Source organism: Nelumbo lutea, chromosome 3, assembly GCF_056320005.1.
Source record: "Nelumbo lutea isolate HS-2025 chromosome 3, American lotus-T2T, whole genome shotgun sequence".
NCBI classification, from domain to species: domain Eukaryota; kingdom Viridiplantae; phylum Streptophyta; class Magnoliopsida; order Proteales; family Nelumbonaceae; genus Nelumbo; species Nelumbo lutea.
In genome coordinates, this window is record NC_142686.1 from 85,621,511 (window position 1) to 85,635,141 (window position 13,631).

Consider the following 13,631-nt stretch of genomic DNA (forward strand, 5'->3'; position numbering starts at 1 on the left):
TGGTAATTAAAACCTATTTGCAAACATTTCAAAACCATAATATATATACTTTTATATCTCATATAAAATATATTTTTTAAAACAAATCTCAACGATTGAAATCGGCTGCCGGCAGTTTTGGTTTCCATCAGTGAGAGTGCATCCCCGATCATTACCTTTGTCCGACAAAGGGGCTGATCCTGTCACTATGATCACCCACTCAGATGAATTCTCAGACTGTCCCAACATACCCAGGTTTTGACACCCGCTAAGGATCTCACTGATTGGTACATCAAAGACAGCCCAATCGGACACCTAGTGCTGTATCATAATCGAGTCTAGGGGTCGGGTGTAACTTTCCTGTTCTGCCCATCAATCTCCAAGGTCCAGGGCAATACTGGAAATCTGGTCCAGTTCAAAGATTCAATTAATCCTACACTGAATGTGCTAGGGTCTCACCCCGGTAGCTGAGACAAGCCACCCCAACCGACTTGGTGGCACCACAGTGTCAGCCTTGTCAGGATAGGTCTCCCCAGACCGACCCATTAGCTGTGAACATTCTAAACTAACACGAGTCTCATTAAGTGTCCAGTTTAAGGGTATTACACAGAAACATACCAAAGGAACATGAATCAAATATGCACTTTTATTCATTTACAATAAACTCATAAAGTACATCATTTTGATTGAAGCTAAGGGCATACAAAACTGTCTAACATCCCCAACTAGGTCTGTCCTATACAGACCTCTCTTAGTAGCCAAATAGCTACTATTTGCTGGAAATAACCTAGTAGGACATCTGCTTCTTGGTCTTACTTCTCTTGAGCCCTACAACCAAGGGAAACCCTAGGTTCGAACTTGCCTTGCTCTCTTACAACCCTAGGTTTTCACTGCAGCAACCCAGAAAAGAAGAAAGAAGATGAAAAGACAGCAAGAGAAGAGAGAGTGCGCCGGCTGAAACCAGGGAGAAGCTAATGCTCTGATACCATGTGAGCTTAGGAGCTGTATTCGAAGTAGTAGAGAAGAAAAGAAGACCTCTAAAATACTGTGAATGCCCCTGATTAGTGATGGGACACCCAGACAACTTAAAACATTAAACAGGCTTAGGCCCATTAACACAGGCCCAGTACAGGATAACTTAAACTTAAGTATAGGCTAATAAGAACTCTTATCAGCCGAACACTCGTACATAAAGAGACTTCAATCCAACACTAGGGTTCTTCACCTTAGGGATAAGGGTAATAAAGGTGTGATTTAATCTCCCCACAAATTTGTTATTTTTTAAAAAATTCTAGGACAAATTCAAAATTTTCATTACCTTTGAGATCCCAAAGTTTTTGATACACAAAAGTTGGGATATCATCAGGACCAAGGGGTTTCAAGGAACCTAATGACACCACTATATCCCTAACCTCTTCTAAAGATGGCAAATCATCCAGTCAGAACTTCATTATCTAAATATGTAATTACAGTATCAAAGAGATCTGGTATACCAACAAACTCTGAATCCCTTCGAGACTGAAATTGCTTGACATAAACCCTGGCTATTTCACTATGATCTTCAAGCCACACTCCATTTTCATCTATAATCCAGGAGATTTGATTTCTCTGTTTCCTAAAATTAACAAAATTATGGAAAATTTTGGTGTTCTGGTCCCCTTCTTTAATCCAACATTGCCTAGATTTTGTCTCCAATTTAGCTCCTGTTGTGAACTAGTTTTTCTTGCAAAATTTGCTGGACCTGGATCAAAATATGGTCTTCCCAATTCTGAGGCTTGGATTCTAGTTCAACTAGTTTCTCATTTATCCAATTCAATCTGGATTCAACTTCTCATAACTTTTCTCTCCTCTAATCTTGTAGTATTTCTTGATTAAGTCCCATTTCACATGTATTCTAAAATTGGCATACCCAAGAAAGCTAGCTTCCCATCCCTCTATAATTTTCACATAATCCTCCTCCAGTAACTAGCTTTGAAAAAGTCTAAAGGTAATGGGATTTGATGTGTAAGACCCATTTATAACCAGCATTATTGATTTGTAATCAGATCCCCACCTTGGCCCCATTGAGCCTTGAACAGCTCTGAGCTTACTCAAAAACTCCATTGATACTAAAATTCTATCAAGCCTTTTACAAATTCAACCCAAGCCCTTTTGACCATTTGTCCAAGTGAAGTCACCCCCTCTGACCATGTTTAGTTTTGATAGATGCAGACAGTCAACAAACTGCCTAAAATTTATAGCTAGAGCAGAACTTTCTCCATTATCTACAATCCAACTACCATTGTCAGACTCAATACAAAAATCATAATTAAAATCCCCAAAGAAAACACATGGCATATCACAAAGGTTTAAATCTCGTAAAACAATTAAAAAATCCGACCAAAAAACAGCTTTCTTCCTTTTATCAGGTTCAGCATAAAGACACGCAAGGAACCATTCACTATTAGGAGGAAAAGATTTTACTTTCCCCAAAATGTGTGTTTTATGATTGATAAAAAAATGTGTCTTTTATGAACAACAAGAACATCTACCACTAAATTATCTTCCTAGAGTAAAAGCAATCTCCTCGAAAGACCTTCTGAAGAAACAATAGAAGCATTTTAGTATTTTAACTTGCTCTGAATCACAACAATTCTTGTATCTAATAATTTGGTCTCAGAAAGAAAAATAAAATCAAGAGAACCTTTTTAACCATATTAACCATGTTTTGAAAAAAAATCTTTCCTCCCCACACTCCTACAATTCCCAGCAAAGAAAAAATTTCCTTAATTGGCTTTTTGCGAAAAAAAGGAGTGTACCTGGGGACTTTGCACCACATCGTGGTCACCTTCTCTCTGATCTGCCTTAGATGATGATGAACTGCGACCACTACTAAACTCTCTCCTCTCTGGATCAAAACCACCTCGACCACTAGAAGAAATCATCAGCTTCTCCACAATACCCTCCCCTTAAACCATGGTAAAAAGAAATATATCAGAGGAATTTCGAGGTTATGCTCCCCCTCCTGCCCCAGACTGGGCTGCAAACTCTCCAAACCTGATGCAATCAGTCCCTGATCCTCCTCAAATTGTCTCCTTGGGCACTTAGGCCCTGGCCCCAACAACTCCACAGAACTAGATCCCAACCGCATACCCGAATCACCCAAACTCCAAACCCGGATTACTTAAACCTTCTATTCGGGTCAAATCCTGACCCAACCTTCATGTATTTTATATCGACAAGAAGGAAGTGTGTATAACCTACAGCCTAGACGTATCCGTAACCCTACGAAGTTGGCTTAAAATCTGCTCTATCTATGCAAACAGAGACTCATGATTAGTATCAATCACTGAACTTGACCTGCCATCACTTCCCTCGGACTGCCAGACACTTGCATGCGTTCCACATGACTCAACCTTGTTCCATCATTCAAACCAGTTGATCTCGACGAGCTACCCATTTCCCATTTGCCTACCTGCACCAGATCTTGACTTTGACCCTGAGGATCTACAAGAATTCACTTCTCGACGAGTCCTCATATCTTCCATATACTCTTGAAGCATTGGCAAATCCACTCCTCACACCATTGGTTGTCCACTTTCAACAATTCAACCATGGCCCAGGATAATGCATTGGTCTAGAGGCATAGTAAGCATTTGTATCTCCAGGAACTGAGATACCAAAATTAAATCTACAAAAGCTATGACCTACTCTTCCACAAACAAGCAAACACCAGGCAAATTCTCAATATCTATAACAAGCTCAAACGTTGGGCTAACAAAACAACCAATTTTTCAAAGGACTTTCTATATCAATGATAACCTTCTATATTGGATAATATCTGATTCTCTTCTAGAATTAGTAACAGTTTTTCTTTTTATTAAAGCATGCATTGAACATGGAGACACTGTCATCAAATTATTGACCAATCAAACAACTAATCAGCAGCATCTTTTCTCTTCATGGTCTTCTAAAAATTTTATTCTTTTTTTGCTTTCTTTAAAATAAAATAATCAAAAGACATTAAGAACTCAATTGTCATTAATTGCAAAAGAGTATGAATTAAATTATCGTTAATTGAGGTATCTACTTATTACCTCCTGATTTAATTTAGTGTTAATTCAAATCTCTGTTTATTATATTAAAAACTATTTAATATAACTAAGTACAAAAACTTTTATAAGATTAGATGTCTAATAATCATTTTAATTTGGATGTCTCATTCCTAACCAAAGTATTCTATATATTAGAATAGATTTTTTTGTTTGATAAACGGTAAAAAGGTATTGCATTACTATAAAGGAGGGTGAGAACGCTCAAAGATTAACAAGAGAAGTGTGACTATGGATATCGGCAGGTCATATACAAAAAGCTGAAAAATACTAGAACTCCACTGGTTCCTAAAGCATGCTATTGGGGCATCAGCAAAACACTTCAGAATCCCAACCCATTTCATTAATGATCATTGAGTTATGCTAATTAGAGCTTCCAAAGAAGAGGTCTTCAGCTTCAAACTCATTCCAAACAGTCCAGAAGATGACAAAAGGTATAAAGTTCCACCGCACTGCACCCTAACCCAAGTGTAGTGTCAAATGGGCAAGAGTTTATTAGGACGACCCCTGTAAGTGGCCCACTACAACAAAGCCCGATTGTGGTGTTAAATAGGCAAGGATTCTTGCATCCTATTGGACAGGGGTGGGTAAAGAAGTTTATCCAATAGACATGATTTCTGTAGAGATGTAGAGCAGTAGTTACTAGTGTGGTCCCTACTTGATGTTTGTCTTTGTTTTATGTTATTTATGTTAGTTGTGTTAGTTATGGCAGTTTATGTTAGTAATTAGTTGTGTTATTTATGTAGGCAGCAAGGGCATTAGTGGAACTACACTAATGTTTTAAATTGCAAACATATAAATAGTTGAGTGGGGCAGCAAGTCCAGCCTAACCACACTTTTTTTCTATTTTCTCTTCTATTCTCTGTTTTCTTCTTTTTACTTATTGAATTCAAATCAGAAGATAGACTGTTCACTGTCTTTATCATTCAAGTACTTTATTTAGCCACTTGGAATGTAGGAACATTAATAGGAAAGACTAAGGAATTCAAATCAGAAGGGTTAATGTTACATGCTTACAAGAAACTAAATGGAAGGGTAAAAAAGCTAAAAAAAGTTGATGGCTACAAATTATGGTATGCGAGAGAAGTAAATAACAGAAATGGAGTATAGCAATATTAGCAGATAATGATCTAAAAAGTGGAATCGTAAATGTTGAAAGAATTGGAGATAAAATAGTTTTAATTTGACTTGTTCTAGGTGAAGAAATGATTAACATAATTAGTGCTTATGCACCTCTAGTGGATTTAGAAGAAAACATTAAAAGACAATTTTGGGACAACTTAGAAGGATATATCCAAGAAATTCCAAATGAATAGAAGATTTTTATAGGAGACTTAAAATATGGGTAAAAGAAGTACAAGATATGATATGGTGCATGGAGGATTTGGGTTTGGGGAGAAATGAAATAGGAGATGCAGTCTTAGAATTTGAATAGTTTATGATATGGGATTTTGAACACATTTTTCTGAAAGGCGGGGGGGGGGGGTGAACATTTAATATCATTTAAAAGTGGACCAAATATAAGTCAAATAGATTTTTCCCTTAGTAGGAGAGTAGAATGAATGATTTGTAAGGATTGCAAAGTTATTCTAAGGTAAAGCTTAACCACACAACATAGATTAGTGGTAGTAGATGTACACATTAGGAAATGGAAGAGAGATGGGGAAGAAAATAGGTGTACAAGAATTTGGTGGTAAAACTTAAAAGGAGAAAACAAGCTCAATTTAGAGACATGCTGATAAAAGGAAAGTGGACTTTAGATGGAAAGGTTAATCATATATGGCTTTAAATGGCAACCTATAGAAAGAAAGTAGTAAAGGATGTCTTAGGAGAATCTAAGGGACATGGCAAAGTGCTCAAGAAACTTGGTGATGGAATAAAGTGGTTCGAATTTCACAATATAATTAGATTGGAATGAGCGTATTACAAAGAATGACTAAAGACTAAAAATGTGGAAAACATGGAAAAGTATAACCATAAAAAAAAGGAAGTGAAGTTAAACTTAATTTATAATCAGTTTCATCATGAATTAGGCACTAAAGAGGGAGAAAAAGGAATTTATAAACTAGCAAAGACAAGAGTAAAGAAGGAAGAGATTTAAACCATGTTAGGTGAATTAAAGAGGAAGATGAAAGAGTATTAGTAAAAGATATGGAAATTAAGAAAGATGGAAAAACTATTTTGAAATGTTATAGAAGAAAAACAATCTTTTGAGAAGAAAGGACTGTTTAGAAAGTTGCAAAAATTCAAAAGAAAGTAGCAGAAATCAGAATTCAAGAGGAGAGAAGAAGAAGAAGAAGGTGGTGGCAACTTGGGTTCAGAGAGATATTTTTGAACATAGTTTCTTCTCTTACTCCCTTAATTCTATTTCATTAAGTTAAACTTTAGTAGTTTACAGAGAAGTCCCTAGCTGGGCAGAAAATTAAAAAGACATAACATAAGAAAGAATAAAGCCCAGATTAAGGCCCATTACAGCAAAGAACATAAAAGATAAAAAAGGATAAACAGCCTATGGGCCATTCGGCCCATCTTCTTTACACTCCCCCTCAAGCTGAGCATAGATGTCAATCATGACAAGCTTGCCAGTATCATGCTGAAGTTTAGCCTTGGGAATTCCCTTGGTGAGGAAATCAGCTAACTGTCCTTCAGAGGTGATGAAAGGTTGACACACTTCTCCAGAAGCCACTCTTTCTTGAATGAAGTGTTTGCCAACTTCAATGTGCTTAGTTCTGTCATGTTGCACTGGGTTGTGAGCAATGTTGATGGCGGCCTGATTATCACAGTATAACATCATTGGCTTATCATGCCCAATGCCCAGTTCCTCCATCAAGGATCTAAGCCACAATAGTTCCGAAACTCCATGAGCCATGGCTTTGTATTCTGCTTCGGTTGAAGATCGAGCAACAACTGATTGTTTCTTGCTTCTCCAGGAGACAATATTACCTACCACCAAGCTACAGTACCCAGAGGTAGATCTTCTGTCATCAATGTTTTTGGCCCAATCAGCATCTGTGTAGGCTTCAAGTTTCATATGGCCATGCTTAGCAAATAGAATTCCCTCTCCAAGGGAGCCCTTCAAATAACACAGAATGTGCTCTGCTGCTGCCATGTGAGTATCCCTGGGAGCATGCATGAACTGACTGATGCAACTGACAGCATATGCAATGTCTGACCGAGTCATGCATAGATAAAGAAGTTTTCCAAGTAGTCTTTAGAAGACTTCCTTATCTTCTAACAATATTCCATCTGAAGCAGAGAGTTTATGGCTCATATCGATAGGAGTAGCAACTGGTCTAGCACCCATCTTCCTTGTTTTAGAGAGCAAATCAAGAACATACTTTCTCTGAGAGATAAGGATCCCATCCTTGGACCTAGCAACTTTGACGCTAAGAAAGTATCTCAATTCCCCCAGATGTTTGATCTCAAACTCTATATGAAGGAAAGATTTGAGATCATTAATCCCTGAGACATCATTACCAGTCACAACAATATCATCAACATACACAATTAGGTAAACGACCGAGGATCCTCTCCTCTTCACAAAGAGGGTATGATCAGGCTGTGTCCGTACATAGCCAAAACTAACAAGGGCAGCCCTAAACCTTTCAAACCATGCTCTAGGGGACTGTTTGAGTCCATAAAGAGATTTGTTCAGCATGTAGACCTTTCCTTTTATATCTGTTTCATACATCCCTGGAGGAAGAGACATATAGACCTCCTCATGTAACTCTCCATTCAGAAATGCATTCTTTACATCTAGTTGATAAAGTGGCCAGTTTGAGTGTGTAGCCAAAGATAGCAAAACTCTCACAGAAGTATCTTGGCAACAGGGGCAAAGTTCTCCAGATAATCAATCCCATATGTCTGTGTATAGCCTTTTTCAACCAATCTAGCATTGTACCTTTCAATGGTGCCATCAGCATGATATTTGATAGTAAAAACCCATTTGCAATTTATTGGATCATTCCCTTCAGGCAAATCAACCACTTCCCAAGTGTCATTCTTGTGCAGGGCATCAATTTCTGTTCTCATAGCATCCCTCCATTCTGAAATAGTAAGAGCTTCTGACACAGACTTGGGAATTGGGTTAGAAGCAACAGAAGAAAGGTAGGCAAAATATAAAGGAGAGAGCAAACTATAAGAAAGGTGTTTGGAAATGCAATGTGCAGTACACTTCCTTTTTCCTTTCCTAATAGCAATGGGGATATCAAGGTCTGGGAAGGATGGCTCTAAAGGGGCTATAACAGTACCTGTTGTCTCATCTGTAACTGGAAGTGCATGAGGCTCATGTGTTGGAGGGGAAACAATCTGCTCATTTCTGGTTCTCTGCCGTTGGTACAACCTGGGATTAAAAAGAGGGCGAAGAGGTAAAGGAGGAGGAATAGGAACACTAGAATGAGAGTGAAGTGACTGATCCTCCCTTGACTCATTAGTAGGAAGAGACTCATCAAAAGACTCAACTGGGACTGGAAGAGGAAGAGCAAACACCTGTGACAAATCCTCCCCCTTTGGACAATGTCTCTCCAGAGAAGAACCATAAAAGGAAGGAAGCTCATTAAAGGTGACATCCATTGAGACATACCGAGTGCCAGTCTTCGGATCAAAACAACAGTAACCCTTCTGTGTGGGGGAATAACCAAGGAAGATACACTTGTGGGCTTTTGGTTCAAATTTATGTCTTTGGACACTTGGAATATGTACATAACAAGTGCAGCCAAAGACACGAAGAGGAATAGGACAGGTTTTTCTCAAGGTAGGAAGATACACTTGTGGGATTTTGGTTCAAATTTACGGTTTACAAGGTAGGTAGCAGTGAGAACAACATCACCCCAAAATTTTGTAGGGAGATGTGAGGCAAATAGAATACTTGTTGCAACTTCAACAATATGTATATTTTCTCTTTCAGCAACTCCATTCTGTTCTGGGGTCTTAACACAGAAGCTTTGATGAATAACCCCTAAATCAGTGAGATAACAGGTCAGGTTTTTCTCAAAATATTCTTTTGCATTGTTGGATCTGGAAATTTTAATTCTGGTATCAAACTGGGTTAGGAAAAATTCATGGAATTGCCTAACAAGTCTGGGAACTTCATCACGGGACTTCATAAAAAATATCCAAGTGAATTGAGAAAAGTCATCAATGAATAAGATAAATATTTGTAGCCACCCATAGAAGGTAAGTGCTAAGGCCCCCACACATCAAAGTTCACAATATTAAAAGGAGATCTTTTATTACTCAGAGGATAATTGTTTCTACAATGTTATGACAGTTCACAAGACTCACAATGAAGATTGGACAAACTAATTCCCTTAAACAGTTTTGGGAATAAATGACTAAATGTAGAAAAAGAAAGATGGCCCAAACGAAAATGACATAACATGACTCGAATGATGGACTCTGTAGATGTAGACCCAAAAGCAGCTTTTTCAGGTTATTCATGGTATTGTCCAAGAGTAACCAGCAGATATATTCCATTCGCCTCACGGCCACTCCCAATCACCTTTTGAGACTTCGGATCCTGAAAAACACAGTAGGAAGGGAAGAAGGTTACACAACAGTTTAATGACTTAGTTAGGCTACTTATAGATAACAAAGTTTGTATTTAGTTTGGGTACATGAAGAGCAAAAGGAAGAACCAAGGAGTTTGTAGCCTTGATGGTTCCCTTGCCGGAGATAGGGGCAAGAGAGCCATCGGCTAGGGTGTTTTTGTCACGTCCAGGAAGTAAATCATATGAAACAAATAAAGTAGAAAGGCTGGTCATATGATCAGAAGCACCAGAATCAATAATCCAAGGGATCCTACGATTACCTGAAATGGTTGTATGATTTGCAGAAGCTCATATACCTGAATGAGCAAATGCAGAAGAGGTTGAATTTCCTGGAGGGTTAGAAGAAGAGGTCACACCCTCTAGGTGACTGCTCCCAAACTTCTCATATTCTGCCTTCATAGTTGCTAACTGCTCACTAGCCGTCATCTCTTCAGTTTGGTATCTGTCACTATCTGGACCAACAACAACATTGGCATTCCCTGCCTTTATATTATCAGACTTCTTCTGAAACCGAAGTGGTAGGAGCTCAGGATGCAATTTCTAGCACTTGTCTTTGGTGTGCTTTGGCTTTTTACAGTATTCACAGATAATTTCTTTCTTTCCTGAGCTACTTGGAGTTCATGCAACCCCCTTGGGTTTCACTCCCGTATTAGCAAAGTGATCATTTAGACCAGCCCCTTGGACCTGGACAAGTCTTCTGCTTTCTTCACTATTTACCAAGGCATATGCTGACAGTGAGACACTATCCTTGGATAAAATATTTTGCTTTGTAATGTCATACTCTGGATTTAGCCCTGTCAAGAACTCAAACACCCTGTTTCTCTCAACCAGTTTTCTGTAGGTCTCAACATCCTTAGTGGTGTCCCAGGCTACAGTTTCTATCAAATCTATTTCTTGCCATAAAGACTTCAGTGTTGAGAAGTATATAGCTAATGGTTTCTCCCCCTGTCTCAAAATTTTCACATCACTTCTCAACTTGTAAACCCTGGCCACATTTAATTTTTGGGAATATGTTTCAACAACACTATCCCAAATTTCCTTTGCTGAATTCATCCACAAATAATGCTAACTAATCTGTGGTTGCATTGAGTAGAAGATCAAGATTGTAATCAGTCTTGAATCCTAATAGGTTTTAGGTTTGCAAAACAGAAGAAAAAAAGGGAGAAAGGAGAGAGAATAGAAGAGAAACAAGAGAACACAAGTTGTTGAAAGGAGGGACAGATTCTTACAGATCTGCCGCCGCCACTCTCTTAATATTTATAGGTTATGTTTAGTACATAATGGAAAGGACACATATGCCCTTGGTACTTACATAATAAATAAAGTAAATAAAAGTTGAAATAAATAACAGCTGAATTAACAAACTGACTCAAAGTGACACTACTATAACTGAAACAAATAACTACACTGCTGTCCTACGAACACAGTGGGACCACTGTAGTGGGGCCCACATCAATGTTCTCTACACTCCCCCTCAAGTTGGGAGTAGATATCTATCATGCCCAACTTGGATAGGTCTGTCTCTAACTTATTCCTTGGTACAGCCTTGGTGAGGATATCCGCGAGCTACATATTAGATGTGATGTACGGAAGACACTTCTTGTGATGTGACCCTTTCTCGCACAAAATGTCGATCAACTTCGATATGTTTAGTTCTGTCATGCTGCACTGGGTTGTGGGCTATATTAATAGCTGCCTGATTATCACAATACAACATTAAGGGCTTTTCATAGTCAATACCCAACTCTTCAAGTAGTGACCTCAGCCATAAGATTTCAGCCACTCCATTAGCCATTGACATGTATTCCGCTTCAGCACTGGAGCGGGAAACAACACTCTGCTTCTTACTCCTCCAAGAGACAAGGTTACCTCCCACCAGGGCACAATATCTAGAGGTAGACCTTCTGTCATCAACACTCCAGCCCAATCGGCATCTGTATAGACTTCCACCCTCATGTGATTATTGTTCTTGAGCAATATACCTCTACCCGGGCATCTCTTCAAGTATGCTAATATTCTCTCTGCTGCAAGAAGATGTGAAGTTCTAGGGGAGTGCATGTACTGGCTAACAACACTAATTGCATAGCTGATATCCGACCGAGTGAGGCAGAGATATAGAAGCTTTCCAACCAACCGTTGGAACATAACTTTGTCTTCAAGAGGCTTCCCACCCTCTGCACTAATCTTGTGATTTTGTTTGATGGGTGTATCAGCCGGCTTAACACCCAACTTTCCAGTTTCCGCCAACAGATCTAGAACATATTTTCTCTGAGAGATAAAAATCCCCTGCTTGGATCTAGCAACCTCAATACCCAAAAAATACCATAGTGCACCAAGATCTTTCACCTCAAACTCTTGATGAAGGAGCTATTTGAGGGACTCAATCTCATGACTGTCATTTCCTGTCACCACAATATCATCAACATATACTGCTAGTAGTGTCAGAGAGGACTCCACCCTCTTGATGAATAGTGTATGATCTGACTGGGCCTGTACATAACCAAACCTTCCAAGGGCTAATCTGAACCTATCAAACCAGGCTCTAGGTGACTGCTTCAAACCATACAATGCCTTGTTCAGTCGGCAAACCCTCTTACCTGTCTCTGTATCATAGAATCCATGAGGCAAATGCATGTAAACCTCTTCTTGTAAGTCTCCATTCAGAAAGACATTTTTAACATCCATCTGAAACAGGGGCCAAGAATGATTTGCTGCAAGGGATAACAAAACTCGAATGGTGGTCATCTTGGCCATTGGGGCAAAGGTCTCCAAGTAGTCTATACCATAAGTCTGAGTGAACCCCTTTGCAACTAGCCGGGCTTTGTACCTTTTAATAGAGCCATCAGCATTATGCTTCACAGTGAACACCCATCTGCATCCCATCGGTTTCTTTCCTTTTGGTGGGTCAACTAGTGTCCAAGTATTATTCTTCAATAGGGCATCCATTTCGACTTGCATTGCATCTTTCCATTCTGGAACTGATAAGGCTTCTTGCACTGTTCTTGGAATAGGGACATTGGCAATGGAAGTGAGATAGGACCGGTAAGATGGTGATAGACGATCATAGGATAAGAACCGTGAGATGCTGTGAGTTGTAGAAGTGGTGCAATGTCGTTTCCCTTTGCGAATGGCAATAGGGAGATCAAGGTCATCCACAGGAGGGGAAGTGGCAACAGTGAGAGGTATCTCAGTAGGCTCTGGATCTGGAGCCGCAGAAGGAACTGGAGCTGGCCGGGACTGTCGAGGACTAGGATCAACCTGCCTGCATTGCCTGTGATAGACTCTCAACACCGGCTCCCTCTGACCACCCTCACCACTACAACCTTCGTTATCCAGTGGAATAGGTAAAGGAACAACCCCACTTCTACCAGCCCCACTTCCACTCTCACTACTCTCCCCCTGAGGAAAGAAACTCAAAACAGCCCCACTTCCACTTTCACTACTCTCCCCCTGAGGAGAAACCTAGGATAATAGGGTGTCTCCTCAAAGAAGGTGACATCCATGGAGACAAACCGTTTCCCTGAAACTGGATCATAGCAGCAATAACCCTTTTGAGTTTGTGCATAACCAAGGAAAATGCATTTGGAGGCCTTAGGTTCAAACTTGGAATGATGAGGCCCGAGAAGCTGAATGAAACAGGTACAACCAAAGGTTTTAAGAGGAACAATGAACAACTCCTCGTTTGGGTATAGAAGGGAAAAGGGGGTTCTCATATCAAGGACCCGGGAAGGAACTCGATTAATGAGATAAACTGCCATGAGGATAGCATCACCCTAGAAGAAAATAGGTACATTGGAGGTAAACATAATGCTTCTAGCTACCTCCAAGATATGCCTATTCTTCCTTTCGGCAACGCCGTTCTGTTGTGGTGTATAAGGGCAAGTGCTCTGGTGAATAACTCTATGGCTAAGAAGGTAGGAGGTCAATGGCTGAGCAAAGTATTCCTTTGCATTATCAGATCTAAGGACTTTGATTTTGGTCCCAAATTGAGTGAGAACCATCTGATGGAAGT

The 13,631-nt window shown here is 39.5% G+C and overlaps 1 protein-coding gene across 5 annotated transcripts in view; it reads left to right on the plus strand.

The window, feature by feature from the left end:
- The window catches only part of LOC148866175 (S-adenosyl-L-methionine-dependent methyltransferases superfamily protein), a 90,139-nt gene that overhangs the window by 55,230 nt on the left and 21,278 nt on the right, over window positions 1–13,631 (plus strand). Inside the window, exon 10 of one of the 5 annotated variants that reach the window (XR_016108942.1) lies at window positions 4,316–4,504. The exons of the other annotated variants lie outside the window; for them this stretch is intronic. The gene's annotated coding sequence lies outside the window, so the exon portion shown is untranslated. The remainder of the gene's footprint in view (window positions 1–4,315; window positions 4,505–13,631) is intronic. 5 annotated transcript variants of the gene reach the window in all.